At 37.6% G+C, this 12,027-nt stretch overlaps 1 long non-coding RNA gene across 1 annotated transcript; it reads right to left on the bottom strand.

Annotated features, from left to right (window-relative positions):
• Window positions 1-3,784: 3,784 nt before the first annotated feature.
• On the bottom strand, window positions 3,785-7,737 carry LOC124252709. The gene is made up of 2 exons (XR_006892003.1): window positions 7,540-7,737; window positions 3,785-3,944 (listed from the first exon to the last, which is right to left on the bottom strand). It is a non-coding gene; the product is annotated as an uncharacterized LOC124252709 (long non-coding RNA).
• Between the last annotated feature and the right edge of the window lie 4,290 nt (window positions 7,738-12,027).

The following is a 12,027-nucleotide window of genomic DNA, read 5'->3' as shown; positions in this document are numbered from 1 at the left end:
TCTTTGGCGTGACGAGCGAACGCTTTAACCACGAGGTTATCCCACTCACTCACTCACTCACTCCTGCTCTAAGATTTCTTTGTTTCAGCGAGTGACATAGATCCATACACAGAAGCAGTTATTGCTGTTTGGCCTATTGTGTTTTGCCATTTTTTTGTTTTTGTTGATATACACCATTACGTCTGAGAGATGCATGCGTAAAAATAAGGTTATTTAGGTGAGAATAAGGTAATAATATAATTACATAAATGTAAATATATATCTTCATTAAAACGAATACACATGGTTCGAATACCTTCAATATATCCACTATGGGCGGTGGGCTTGCCTGGTGGTTGAAGCGTTCGCTCGTCACGTTCGATTTCCCACACATGGGTACAACGTGTGAAGCCCATTTCTGGTGTCTCCAGCTTGGATATTGCTGGAATATTGCTAAAAGTGGCATAAAACTAAACTCACCCCCAATATAAGCACTGCTCATACTAAAACCTTGCAAAGTAACTGGTCTAAAATCTACTGTCCCTAACTGTCAGTGGTAGTCTGTCTCCCAATCCCTGAACCACATTATTTTCCCTTCCACCAAGCCGTTTCTGCAGTGATAACGTCGTAAATGAAGCAAGTCTAGATTTCCAGAGGTTCAACCTGAATCTCCAATCTCACTGGGGCTCTTTTTCAGTTTAAAAGGAATTGTTTGTTTCTGTCTAAATCATGTATATTCAGAGACCAAACGTTAGTCTATTTCAGCGGTCGTGAAAGGTTGAACAAAACGGAAATTAATTTGAAAAATGAAAAGAAAATCCAACATCGTGTCATTACATAACTACATGCTTTTTGCAATGGAAAAAGGAAATATGTGTATGAGAAAAACTTTTCAGATAATGGTTTTGTTTAGTATGTTTAGTTTATGTTGCATTAGTTAAATGACGTCAGTTATCTCACTAAATGAAAAAACTCAGAGTGTGAGTGGAGTCGGTTGAGTGAGGCGTTGAGATGTATACGTCAGTCGAGGATGTTTTTAAGTGTAGACAGTTTTGTCAATCACGTCTCCAATTCTGCTTTTGGGTGGGACACGGTATTGGTGAAAGACATTTAGAAACATTCGTATGTTGAAGCATTAGACTGTCACGATACATTATCTGATGTAGACGTACAGTGGTTTGTCGACTGAGTGGGGGTTAATGTAAAGGTGGCTGGGTGTGATGTCTAAAGTGACCTCAACCTTGTGATGTGAACAGACACGTGGAGTCCTCTTAAATACTTAAACTACTTATGTTATTATCGCATTCGCCGTCACCTTACACCACCTTCAACATCACCATCATCCACATCACCCACATCATCCTCACCATCACCTTCCCTTGGTATCACCCCCATCTTCACCTTTCCTGACATCGCTCTCACCTTCTCCTGACATCACCCTTATCTTCTCCTGACATCTCTCTCACCCTATCCTGACATCGCCCTTATCTTCTCTTGACATCACCCTCACCTTCTCCTGACATCACTGTCACCCTATCCTGACATCACCCTTACCCTTATCTTCTCCTGACATCACCCTTATCTTCTGACATCACCCTCACCTTATCCTGACATCACCCTTACCCTCACCTTCTCCTGACATCACTGTCACCCTATCCTGACATCACCCTTACCCTTATCTTCTCCTGACATCACCCTCACCTTCTCCTGACATCACCCTTACCCTCACCTTCTCCTGACACCACCCTTACCCTTATCTTCTCCTGACACCACTCTCACCTTCTCCTGACACCACCCTTACCCTTATCTTCTCCTGACATCACTCTCTACCTTCTTCTGACATCACCCTTACCCTCACCTTCTCCTGACATCACTCTCACCTTCTCCTGACATCACCCTCACCCTCATCAGACTGATTCATCAATAAATAATGCCATGTCCCTCTACTTATGCGAAGACCGTTGTACCCTGTGGGTGGTTAATATAAACTCAAGGAGCGGTATGAACAGTTACCAATCGATGTGCAACAATCTCCTCGTATCACACAATGAACCCTACATTGTCGTTCACGAGTTATCCAAATGTTTCGATCAACCACAAACCCATCCATTGATAACAAGGTGCCCTTGTGAATGATGTTGAGTGTCGAAGTATTTGAAACAAGTCAAACGAGTTAAGCTCATTCTTATCAACCTGTCGTTTGTCCCATAATAGTTTGTGCCATAATTACCTCCAAAATCTGCAATTATATATTACAAAAAAGATAAGATTCTTTTAAGCTGCGGGTCAGCCTTATTTTTTTTCTATACTATAATTATTTATTGTGAATATGTTTTAGAAGAGCCTCACTCAGCTCAGTCTGGAATGGCCCATTGAATATTTTATTGTGTAATACTGTTGCAATGCATTGGGCTAATACTGTTATAAATATGTGCATTGAAATTGTCGCGTAGGCGTTAGGTGAGTATCCGAATCCACAGCCGGGGATGACCTAACTCTCTTCACATATCCCATCTTCACATATTCTTAAAAAATAGCATTTAAACTGATACTATCATATCCACACAATACTCTGTGAAATATAAATTTAACACATCATCGACTCACTGATAACATATGTTTAGCATGAAAACATACATTTACTTAATAATAGTCCCCGCGACATACGACTCTGGCTATTTTATTCGTGAGAAGTCATTCAACGACTTCCGAGCCACCGCTAAGAACAATGTAAGCTAACGCCGTTTGAGGGGAAGAAATTCGTGTAGAAAATCGTTAACATGCCGGGACAACGAAATTTAACGTGAGGAAATATTAGTCGTGACTCTCCCACAGTTTCCCGTGTCTCTTTAGCGTGCTGTCCGCTTTAGTTGTTGTCCGATTCTAGAGTCGTATGACGTCGAGTTCCCCGTAAGTATCAATTACATGCTATTCACAACCTTTTCCCAGGCTCATCCGCTTCTGTAAGTTGACTATAGAGTCAGCCCCGATAGTTATGGGTGAGCGGCGTTGTGAATCTGTTTCAAGGCAGACCCTAACAGTCACGAAGCTGCAACAAGCAGGGTCTACCTCTGCCCTGGCAGTCCTTTGATCTACTGGGATGAGCTCGCCTGTTAGTGGCGGCCGACTCAAGCCGAACTCTCGGTCGCCATCTTCCGTAACGCTTGAGTGACGTACGTCAAATGACGTCGAAACCCGAGCCCGCCGCCATTGTGTTTTTCGAATCGCCGTCTCTCTCTGCTTACTCTCGGCGTGGCTCCCCCTCTAAGAGGCCACCCATCCAGCGGATGGCAGTATTTAGCGTGGAGAAGGAAACACACATGCAACAGTGGTCAAATATCTCTTGCTGTAAACTCATATAGGTAACATCGCGTGTCGCTCGAAGCCCATCAGACCAAGCACGACGATCACCTAACAAATAGATGTACAAACACAGAGTGAAATGACACCAAGGCCGAACAAACACGAAGACCACGGGAGTAAAGAAGTTGCTCTTCTGATCGACCAGGGAGATTGTAGCGGTTAATTGTGATCTCTTATGATCCGTTAAAGATCAGTGTTTTAGTAGCGCTGCGTTGGTTTCAGTGTGGATGTATTAGAAGCCGTGACACGGTGACTATGGGGTTGAGACCATGTCAGGAGTACATAGATAAGGGAAAGACACACCTGGCTTACAGTAACATGGCTTCAAGCAGCGATACTATCACCAGTAACCCACCACTGACGTAATATGGAGCTACTCGGAGCCAGGGTCATCAGATTGGGGTGACCAATTCGATCAGAGAGAAAAATAACATACACTTCCTAGGTAGTTCGTGTTTATCGCTATAGATAAAACCAATCGTGTTATATTGAAAACAAAACGAATACTTTTGATCAGTGACATAAAACTGATCAAATCATAAAGGGCATGAACACTAAATTAGTTCTTGGCTGGTAAAGTTGACACCAGCGCTGAGATTTATCTGAAAACGTAAAAACAATAATGAAAATACAGAATACACGGGAATTTATTTTATAAGATTTTGAGAGCTGATTTAAAATTAAACTGTACTGAAATTAATATGATTTAATTTGTGGGTGTTTGAATGGGATCGTGAAATGTGAAATTGAATGTTTCAGTTTCTTAACTGCTGTATTCAAGTAAATAGTATTTACCTACCAATTTCCCAAATATGTTAAAATAACCAACTAATCAATCATTTTTATGTCGCTTGTTAAGTATCAACGCGCACATGCTAAATGTCGACAGTGATCAAACTTTAATTTGTAATCCGGGGAGATCGGTGTATTAATGATACCAGGTAGCATGATGCCATTCGAATATAAAAAGTACATAAAGTGACCACATTAGATTATGAATATGAACAAAACTATTAAATGCTTGTTTATATGTATACAAATTGGCGTACATAAACAATATGATAATTGTTGTTTTCCTGACGCCATTTTAGCGATATGCGTCTCACCTGAGAAAAATTCCAGGAAATGTGTCATGCTCGAAATATACAACTCAACAGTCACCCTGTACTATACGGTAAGTGGCGCTTCTCAAGCTATTGATCAGAGAGATGGATCTTTACATTCAAGTTGGAACAAACTAAACTTCAACAAACACTCCAGGAAACTGTTCTATGAAAACAAAAACTACGAATATCACATGTGCCCGACTATGAAATAAACATCAAAATTACTTTTGATTTGAAATGTACAAATGAACCCAAGACAATTCCCCCGATCAAAAGAAATCACCACAAAAAGCAGAGATTATTGTCCGATTATGGACAATAGTTAAACTGGTCAGTTGACTTATCAAACAGATGTTGAAGATTGTATGAATCATTCAAGACAAAACGTAAATCAGCATATTTCTTGTGTTGTTGATTTGATATTGGATAATACGGGGGCCTAATTATACTGTCTAATGACTACTTAAATTTTTCTATGAAAGTAGCGATCGTTATTTTGATAAGCGATTGATTACTTGAGATGAAGATGTAATCAGCCATAGACGTTTAATTATGTTAGTGTGTTAGCAACAAGTAGCCTTGTTAGTGACTACGGCGTTGGAGCGGGATATTCGTTCTTCAAATGGCGCTGGCTCCGAAATGTCAGACAGTTGTTGTGGGGAAAGGAACTGGCTTAGAGTCACCGAAACATGTCAGGTACGATTTGAAAACCTCTGTCACTTTGATATTTTTAATCATTAAACTTCTCAGTATAATATTTCATTATGAACACATTTAATGTTGAATATTAACATTTCAAGACGTACCACGTTGTTGCAATGTAGACTCAGGAATGTGGTGTAACTGTTGGGAATCTGATGAAGCTATTTCACATCATATTAGCAATAAAATGAAATCGATGACATGCTTGTCATATTTGAGTTAATGGTGTGGACAGATTGGGCGTCGGGAGATCATCTTTCAACAGATTTTAAAAGGACTTAAACAATTTAGGTTAGATAATTGTAAGCGATATACAACACCTTGGCAGACCCTACATCGGGTTTCAATTTCCCACACGGTGTTCAGACTGGAATGTTCATTATTACAGTCTTAATTAAGTCACACACGGTAAATCACTGATTTTTATTATTTAATTTTTCAAGAAGAAGAGAGATATAGTCCATTACTGAATGGATCCAGAAATATAGTCAATGTATCAATGCTATTAACACATTATATACATGTAAATGTGCATTATGGAATGTTCACATGCTGTCAGTCTGCAGGAATGACAGTGACATTTCAATAATGCAAGTCGTAATTTGTAGATGGGGTTCGTGATGTTATATTTATCATCCTTTATTCTTCAAAGTGGTTCATCAGCAGCATCTGCCCAATACCCAATGAAGCAATGGAATGCTACCTTCATTCGTCGTTGTCTCTTGATAATTATTAAATGTATATGTAAATTGCGAGATAAATGGTACTGAATGGTAAAATATTTTTGATTTTAATAAATCATATGTTGAATGTGAATTGCTTATGTTTTCATTCCTACAACTGTACTGTTTAAATTATGCGTTGTAGATGATAAAAAGTAATTTTCATCTTTGATCGCCATCTGTTTTCTTAACCTTTATAGGCTATCGAAATAGCATTCGGTGCGATAATGATATATCCTAATATACCTAGATATTTGTACATATTAGTTATCTTGTTGTATGAACCATCTTTTGGTTGCATCCAGTGATGATATCATCTATTACCACATACAAAAGTTCAGGGGTTGGTTAAAAACTGTATTCAGCAGATAGATTTCACACATTATAATTCTTGTGATCCATATAGATTTATCTTTGGAAATATAAACATGAAGTGTTGTGTAATCAGATGGTACATGTCATCGAGAATTAAATATGCATCGAAATGATGTAACTGAAAAGAGTCTAATCAAAATGACCGATATGTATTTAGATATCCATAGATTCATGTACCTCGATCGTTATGATCTAACCAGTATATCACTTACTATATTCGGATCGGATATTGCTATAAAATGTTTGTTGGGGTTCCAAATACATTTAATAACTGAAAAACGAAATACTTAAATATCGAATATTAGAAAAGTGTACATTAAATATCCATTTATCAGTATATAACAACTGATGAATGCCCGCATTAGACGCTAAGCACCTTGCCATGCATTTAGCGACAGGTTGTGTGTATACGAAGCTTGTAGATTTCAGGTGATGAGCTGTGTAATAAATCATCGCCACCTGTCACAAGGGCTATATCAGCATATGTCAATCAAACCGACTCATTACAGTCAGCTCTAACACCATAGATGCTTGCTTATTTCAATACACTCATATTCGCTCATGAATATAGATTTGATGTTGCAATCAGATATACACTTCACCTACGGATGCGTTGTGTCATTTAAGTGAATTAATTTATTGTATCACCCCTCATCTACAAAATATGTAGAAAGTTCATGAAAGCTTTGTATAGATACCAAGCCAGTGAATTTTAAGGAAATGGACTTGCGCCTACGGGCATAGGGGTATATAGGCAAAACCTACGTTAAATTTATTGCCTTTTCCACTTATCAGATAACATATTTCTCTATTGTCCCGAAGCCAGTGTGAAATGAACGAGGTGGGATGAACAAGATGGTCCTATCGCAAAAATGATGGGCATACCTGGACGAAATAGGTCCTGGAGAAACGCATCTTGTCTTCAGGCCTCTGTTGCCTGTGTTAGGTAAAGCGTGACGGTGACGGGTATGGGTAATTATGACCCGGGCTTTCATCCAGAGTATTGGGAAACGGCAGCGAGGGATGGATGGCTAACCCTCAGGCGACTGGATGCTTAAACAGTCGCCGCATATTACCGTGTCAATACAGTACCGATGGCGCGACTCCACTAGAACTCCTATAGAAGACGCCATGAAAATTTGACCGGGGGCGCCAAGGTTGGTAACTGCGATCGTTTCGGCTAATTACACGTGGCTTTTCGCAGGGTCGAGGAAAGCATAACTAGCAAAAGGGCATGTTTATGAAAAGCTTTGTGGGCGGGGAGGACTTATACTAAACTCTCTCGCACTTACTTGTGTGAGCCTTACTACTCAATTGGTCAGTCCATGCGAGACGATGTTATCGGGGTACAGACCCCTCGACCCACACACGCTTCAGGGGTGCTTGTGGTCTCCCTCGTTGACCAGGTTACACCGCAAAATCCCTCTAACAAAGCAGGCATCTGATAAGAACGACACACAGATTTCATACCATTCAGTCATGTCAGTGACCAAAATAAACGCTTCACCTGATCTACCTATTTATTTATTTCAAACTTCCGCTTGTTGTCGTGACATATCTACTGACGATCCCAAACAAAATATTGAAACCAAATTCAACCGAAATACCTTTTCGTGATACTGCTTCTCGAGGGAAACATTTTCAGATATTCATAAAATTGTTGACTTTTTCATAATTTTATTTGATTTTTTAAATGAATTACAAATATTATATATTTATTACTTTCTTTGTCTTAAAATCGTTTTTCCGGTTTATAAGCATGTTTAATTTATGAATAAATTCAAAATAGTAGGCTTTGATATTTAATAATTCATTGTTGTAAGTAGAAATGTTTAAATAATTAAACTGCGTTGATAATTGTATATTTTTCATTACGTTTATTTTGTGTGAGTATGTTCTTAAAGGTTATTTTCCTCAATTTTATACATTTCTGGGCTACTTTTTAAAGAAAACATCAAGTGTCAATAAGGACAAAGACTATAAAAATACACTCACTGCTTTGAAGCCACATCTCCATTTAATACACCGTTTAATCCAAACAGCCTCTCATCGATATAAGTAAAATATAGCTGACATTAATACCGTCTTTCGTTTAAATTTCACATCATTCAGACTTCTTGAAACATTAAACTTTCAAGTTTCATTGAAACATATTTTGAAAATTTCAAAATGAAATTTTCACTTTTAAAATGAATTTTTCACTTTTTAAAAACTAGCGTAACAATAGATACCAAATTCCAGCGTCAGTTGGTTCCCGCTGTTTGTAGGTTCGTGTTATTAATGTGTCTCGGGGATGTGGTAAATATGTTCCAACGCTATGTTATTATATATGACGTGTGAGTCAAGAACTGTCACTCAGTGCATGTGTCAAGACCCGGCCTTTCGAAAACAACCGCTTCCCTCCGTCGTCTCACATTGGCCTAACAATACCACCCAAACACAATCGTCTCAGTTCAGCATGTACTTATTGTTTACCAAATGTCTTTATACCCGGGCACTTCACACCTTTTGTTCTGAACAATAAATGCTACACCTATTAAAGTTTTCTGAGTCTTTGTGAACTGACCCTTGCCAAGCAGATGTGAAGGGGAGAGAAAGTAGATATCCCAAATTGATCGTAACATTTCGTTTTAAAGAGGTTCGAAAACTGATGTGAATTTTCTCAATTGCAAACCCTCACGCTAAGAGCAGGAATGTCCTAAACCCTGATATGCATGTGTGTAGTACATTTGTTCTGTTTATTAGAACATTGCTATCGATTGGTTCATGTGTCGTGATCCAGCTGTAATGCACTGCTATTTATTTTACGGTTTTATGCTACTTTCTAAAAACACAATTCAAAATGTTTTGATTCGGCCAAGAATAATTTTTACGAAAAAGTAACAAAATTCAGTCCTTATACTTTCCCCGTTATTTCATTATAGTATTTCTTACCCTGTCAGAATGGTATGTTTTAGACTGTAATAAATACTTGTGAAATATTTCTTGAATCACGATTGACTTATCCGATATAATATGGCTATTAATGATAATGGTATTTCGGCAAATATCAATAGTTAATTACTCTTTTCTAGTTATTCCCAGAAACGACTAACATGTACAAGGACACGTGAACATTGACATTAACCCTTTCGAAATTACTTCACATATTATGGTATCCGATCATGATAAATTGTATAATCACCACCATGCATAACAGTGAAACAAGTAAATTGGTATACTCGCATGTGTAATAAAGAATTATATACATTATCACTTGTAGATGTTATATAATAATAATTAAGCGATGTTAATGCCATGTAATCATGAGCGATCGATTTAGATTTGGTTACAATAGTAGGTTAACTGCATGTATTATCAAAGGGTGGGATGAGCTCAATCCAAATGTCATTTCTCTGAAACAACACTCACCCCTACCCAGACCCCCATCCCACCCCAACTCCGACCCCCATCCCAGATTCGATCATAAACAATTAATGAAGCCCCTGTCCCCAAATTCATTCCCGTACAGCATAATTTTAATACGGACACAATTCACCTGGGATAAAATAAACGAACAACGTTATTGTTTCGTTTGTTAGTGATGAAGATTGTATGTTGCTTCGTTATGTAGCAAATTCCCTGTATATTATATACACCCATTCCACATACTATCATTAATAAATATAACATATGCTCCATAATATAACATAATACTCCATTTATGCTCTGCCCGTCTTCTTAGACGGGACTGTTTTTCACAGCGAACTGTTTCCTTGTGTAATGCATGGTCACTCGCACATTCCCAGTGTGTTCAAACACCTGAAAAAATGTGCAAGAAGTGTTTTAAACTAAAGAAACTGATACTTTAATTTGAATCGATTTTTGCGTAATTTTCAAACGTTGCTTTGGAACTTGCAACGAATTAGCCCTAGAAAGACAGAGGTAATTAGGTTCCCCTTGTTGTTTGCTTCGTTGAAACTGATATCACGCAATAAAACTGAAAAAAGTCATAGAGCTTATTAAAGCTGGTCTTCTTAGACTCTATCGACAGCTGCCTGATAATTGAGCTCAAATTGAAAGATCTAACAATGTTACACTAATATTGATATATCTATTTGTTCTCATTTGAAGTAATTAGTTATGTATGCAAAACTCATCGCTTGAAAACCACAGGCTGAGGACAGAATGGTTTCCTCAGCAAGAACAGCTGTAAACCTAATGATGAAATATGTAGCTGGCGAGGTTTTGCGTATCAAACGAAGTCGCTTTAGGGATGAACGCTATGGTTAAAGTAACGGAGCCTCGTCAAAACATGGCGATCCGGTGACATGACGTTCTTCTGTTGTGTAGCTACTATGAACACAAGCATGTTGCATAGCGTTGTCCGATTCAGCAAATGCATTTATGTACATTTATGGTGTTCGGTATTTTAGCGCGCTTATGTGTACTTTGAATCACGCACAGTTATATTTGTAAAACCTTTGGGAATTGTTAACTTCCGTGTCTTTTAAGTTACTAAAAGGTAATTCGTGTCTTTTTTTAGCAAACAGATTTCTGTTAAACATGATACTTTGGTTTGGTGTTATCTGTGTTAAGTGTAAATGATAGGCGTTTTGTTGGTAGCTCTTATAATCGTATCAATACAATATTACTATTGTAATGTATTGTTTCTGAAAGCTTTGGAACCGTTGCATTACTACTGTTTGTTATGCCCCGTGACTAGTGCTCAATCGTGACTTTGATCAATGGATTGTGAATGTCCTATGCAAGGAAATATCATTAAATCTCACACGATTATAATAGGATGGTCCAATATTATACCATTACAGTGTATTCATCTTTATGGAATTCGTGGAAATGATGTCGATTTATAATCAGTTGTAGATTTCGTTTATCATAGTATAGTTCCAGACTAAATGCACACCATATAAAGGTAAACACCCCTAAGCCACACCCGAAATATTTATACGTCATCTCCTCCCGAAACCCTTGTAATTATCAACAGAAAAACATTAGTATTACTCACTACAAGCAAAGCATGACTAATACTTCACATAGTTGTGCGTTTTATTGATAAAAACTAAACCGCAAAAGTAGTAAAATACATTTTAAAATAAAAACCTAACTAAACTGACATTATGTCAAATATTGAAAATTCTTTTCTCATAGCGCATAAACTATATTGACGAATGATGGTATGCATGTTACAGCTCCGAGAAACATACTAACATCGATATACATGTATGATCGATCTAACATTCAATCTTGATAGACTATCTTGTGTTGCATATCAATAACAAAGAGTATTTCTTCTAAGCCTTTACATCTGATATATTTTATTACTATACTTTAGTAGAACGATTTTATTTCTATCACTAACGATTTGAAATCATGTATAAAACTAGTGAACTTGAATCAGATTACCCGTAAGGATTTCTCGTGTTATCCTAAAAGGGAATCTGCCATTGAAAAGGCTGCTCTACAATATTAAACCTTACAGTGATAGTAGCGCCTCTAAACTGGCAACTTTCTAATGATTATTTTATTATCTCTGCTTTTATATGTTGACACGGAGGTTTACCCATGAAAACTCTCTCTTCTTATCATGTAAGAAAACACCGTCTTTCTACAAGATGGCAAGTATTGATATACAATATTCATGATAATCTTTAGGCTAGAGTAAGTCTAAAAGTAATGTCGCATATTATTTCAACGCCTTTTTCAAACTTTTTATGTCCCATACATTTCAAACGTATGATTTTAAATAACTTGATTTTAAGTTTCAACTAACAAGTTTC

Source organism: Haliotis rubra, unplaced genomic scaffold, assembly GCF_003918875.1.
Source record: "Haliotis rubra isolate DU_JTF1 unplaced genomic scaffold, ASM391887v1 Scf521, whole genome shotgun sequence".
NCBI lineage: Eukaryota > Metazoa > Mollusca > Gastropoda > Lepetellida > Haliotidae > Haliotis > Haliotis rubra.
The sequence above is the reverse complement of the archived record's forward strand: the minus strand, read 5'-3'. Positions and strand labels throughout refer to the sequence as shown.